The sequence below is a fragment of the Cavia porcellus genome, unplaced genomic scaffold (genome assembly GCF_034190915.1).
Source record: "Cavia porcellus strain 051 isolate PalLab524CR breed Dunkin Hartley unplaced genomic scaffold, mCavPor4.1 scaffold_1, whole genome shotgun sequence".
Lineage (NCBI taxonomy): Eukaryota > Metazoa > Chordata > Mammalia > Rodentia > Caviidae > Cavia > Cavia porcellus.
In genome coordinates, this window is record NW_026947484.1 from 141,349,050 (window position 1) to 141,353,449 (window position 4,400).

Sequence of the window (4,400 nt, forward strand, 5' to 3'; positions counted from 1 at the left end):
CAGTAATACTATTATTCTTTGTTCAGAATGATTTTAACCTGCTTTAGTTTGTTTAATCTAAACATAAATGAAGATATGGATAACTGCATGTATGTTTCAGTGTATAGGATTGACAACGATGTTACTAAGTTTTTGTTGGACAGTTGAACAGAACTGTTTGCAGTCTCGCTGTTTGAATTCCCACTTTACATATTCCACTCTTGTACCTTGAACAAGTATTTGTAAAATGACAATATGTAAACATCAACTAGTGATTTCTTACTGTTTATTTTTTTCTCTGAATGTATGTATTATTTATACCTATTTTCTGTTTTCTGTTTTGCTTAGTCTTTCTTTAAATAAAATTTAAAAAAAAGAAAAATAAAAGAAAATGAAAGAAGTGTGTATATTTTTAAAATGATTATAGAGAAAAGACTGGAGACAGGTTGAAAATATGAGATGAGGTAATAGGTCTACGCAAGTGTTTAGTAGGATAGGCGATGAGAAATTACTTAAATATCATAATTAGGCCCAGAAGGAGAAAGTACGCTATGCTGTATATCAATAAGACAGGAAGAATGAAAAATATCTGTGAATAGAATACATTAGTAGTTCAAGAATTCGAGAGGGTCTTTTTTCTGTTTTCTTTTTTTTTTTTTTTTTTTCCTGAAAAATAGCTGGTGGGTTGGTGAATGATTCACTTAACAATTTGAGAAACATGGCAGCACATACTTGCCAGACACCATAGAAAAAAACCTTTTCTAGGTACCCAGCTGATTCTGATGTGCTGTCTCTTTACATCATTCTTTGAGAATTACTGATGGAAAGTCTAGAGAAGGGTTATAGTTTTCCCTCAGTATCTGTAAAGGGTCGGTTCCAGGGCCTTCTCTTTTCCTCCTCCCTGAATACCACAGTTCTCAGATCCTTGAGTCCCTTATATAAAATGGCCTAGTATTTGCATATCTCCTCCCATATATTTTAAAGTATCTCTAGAATATTATAATATCAATACAATGTAAATAGTATGTAAAATAGTTGTTGTACTGTATTGCTTAGGGAAGAATGACAAGAAAAGTGTCTGAATATACACAGTATAGATGCAGTTTTAAAAAACAAAATATTTATGATTTGTGGATAGTTGAATCTGTGGATGCATGGTATGGTTTGGATGAGTGTTCTCCAAAAGTCTATGCAGTAAAAGCTTGGTTCACATTAGGTTTTTTTGCACAGTTCAAAGAGATAAGGAGGCCTTTATTGTGGGCACATGAGGGTTGCAGAAGAGTGCAAGTTCCCTTTGACCAGAACAAAGGGGTGGTTGGGCTTTTATTTGGCCCTGCTGGTGGTGGAGTTTGGGAGGTAGGTCAGGTGACATAGTAGCAACTTGTTGGAGGAGTGTTGACATGCACGAAAGAAGGAACAGGAAGGTTATTTTGGGCTAAGGGGAAAAGAAAAAAGAAGTTGCTATGCTCTTGTTCTTGGCTCTTTGGCAATGTTGGACCACTGCCGTGATGACTTGGAGAATTTCATATGGGCAGAAACCCATCAGTCCACAGGGTAGCACTATTGAGAGGCATTAAAACCTCTGAAAGGTTGGACTTCATGTGTAGTCACTAGATAATTGAAAGCATGCACTTTAAAGGAATTATGGGAATGCTCATCTTTTCCTCTCAAGGTTATTTTTGTTTTTTTTTGAGTTTTGTTTGTTTGTTTGTTTTGGGGTTTTTTGGTTGTTTGAGACAGGATCTTGCTATCCAGTTGAGGCTGGTCTTGAACTCATGACAATCCTCCTGCTTCAGCCTCCAGACTGTTGGAATAACAGGTGTGTGCTACTACACCTGGCTCTTCCTCTCATTCTTTGCTTCATTACTCATGAAATAAGAAGTTTACCCTGCCATACACTTCCTCCACGATGTGCTGACTTCCCCAGAGGCCCAAATGTTCAGTCACCTGATTTTGGACAGTGTCTTAGTTACTTTACCTCATCGATGAGACAAAATACCTGATGCCCAAAGTTAGGAAAGGAAAGGTTTATTTCTTACAGTTTTTGGAGGTTTCAGTCCGTATTCAGATGGCTCCAAGGGAGGGTGGCATAGCGGGACTGAAGTTCATGGCGGCTGCAAACAGCAAGGTGGAAACCGGCAAAAGAGAGAGACACATCTTCCTGCCATTCCACCCCTACGTTGGTGTAACACTGACACCATTAATCCAAGCACTAGAAAATTAACCTATCGTAAATGCATAATGCAAAGGCATGAGGCCTGGGGGCCACCGACATAAACCATGACAGACAGGAACCTTCAGAACCAATAAGTCAGAATATACGCTTTCCTTTTCTTTCTTTCTTTCTTTCTTTCTTTCTTTCTTTCTTTCTTTCATCTTGCTTTCTTTCTCTTATATTGGGGATTGAATTCAGGACCTTTACACTGAATATATCCTTAGTTCTCTTTTATTTTTTATTTTGAGACAGGATTTTGCTAAGTTGCTAAATTGCCCAGATTGGGAACAAACTTGCAGTCCTCTTGCCCCAGTCTCCCAAGAATGATGGGATTACAGATTTGCATCACTGTGCCCAGTGAGCCTTTTCTCTTTATAAGATAATTGCTTCAGGTATTTGTAGGGATGGAAAGTTGATTGGTACAGTGCAGAGCCAATGGGGTCGGAGGGCTATTTTATATGGAGACACTTTGTAAAATAGGAGAAATTATCAGTGAGAAGGGAGTAAAAAAGAGTAGCAGTAGGGAAAATTTTCTAGAAATTGATTCAAAGAGTTGGAAGAAAGTATACAAAAATAAAGGAGCATATCGGCTCACATCTGTAAGCCTAGCTACTTGAGATACCAAACAGGAAAATTACAAGTTTAATGCCAGCCTGAGCTACTTGTGGAGATCTTGTCTCATTTTTTTCTTCTATTGGTACATTTTAGATATACATATGATAATATTCATCATACAGTGTTATATTTGTACATGATATATTTGCTTCTTTTTTCCCATTTCCCTCCCTTCCCAACCAACCCTCTTGCCCTTTTTATTTAAAAAAGCTTTGTTTTCATTTTTTTTCCTTCTATTCTTACTGTTTCTTGGTGCCTCTTCCTTCTCCCCCTCTCCTGTACCTTGTCCCCTTCTCTATTTTTTTTTTTTTTTTTTTTGGTACCAGGAATTGAATTCACAACCTTGTGCTTTCCAGCCAGGTGCTGTGCCACTAAGTTATATCCCCAGCCCTTCCCCTTCTTATTTGAATCTTTTCTTCCTATTTCCCAATATCTATTATGTATTTTGGTCCTTATTTACATTTTGATTGAGAAACAATACAATATTTACACATATGTTGATATATTTCACTTAAGAATATGGTCTCAAGGTGTATTCATTTAGCTAGAAATATCCCAAGTTTACCCTTTTTAAGCTAGAAATATCCCGGTTATCCTTTATGGCAGAATAGTGCTCCATGGTTTAAAAAAACTACATCTTCTTTATACATTCATTGATTGGTGGGCATTTGGGTTGTTTCCAAGATTTGGCTATTACAAACTGTACTACTATAAATACAAATATGCATATATCACTGTGGTATGGTGCTTTTAATTCTTTTGGGAAGATATCAAGAATGGGAATCTGCACCCTGATTTCTGTTGAAGTTGCATCATTCTACACTCCTACCAACAGTGGAGAAGAGTTCCTATTTCTTCATATCCCCACGACATTTTCTATTGGTTGATTTTTTGATAATGGCCATTCTTTCTGGGGTGAGAGGGAATCTCAACATTGTGTTAATTTGTATCTCTCAAATGACCAGTTGAAAAATGTGAACATTTTTTCATGTATTTATTTGCTATTTCTAATTCTTCATCTGAGAAATATCTATTAATTTCAGATGCTCACTTTTGGGTTGGGTCTTTAATATCAAGGGGCCCAGTTTTTTTTTTTTTTTTTTTTTTTTTTTTAGTTCTTTATATATTCTGTATGTTAATCTTTTGGCTTAGGCGCAGCTGGAAAAAATTTTCCCACATTGTGAGTTGTCTCTTTATTCTGTTGGTGGTTTCTTTTATTGTGCAAAAGCTTTTTAATAAGGTGAGATCCAAGTTGTTGGTTATTGTGATATTTCCTGTACAATCGGGATTTTGTTCATAAAATATTTTCCTAAAACCAATGTCTTCAAGCGTTTACCTATTTTATCTCCTGAAGCTTTAGTGTTTCTGTCTTAATATTTAGATCTTTGATCCATTTCCACTTTAGTGCAAGGTGACAGGTATGGGTCTAGTTTTAGTCTTTGGCAAGCAGAAAGCCAGTTTTTCCAGCACCATCTTATTAAAGGGGCTCACCAACACTTCCCCCAGTGGCTGGAAGCTTGAGGTTTAACAAGTGGTTTAAGCTTATTCTGTATTCTAATATAGAAATTCACTGCTATGAATTTTCCTAGTA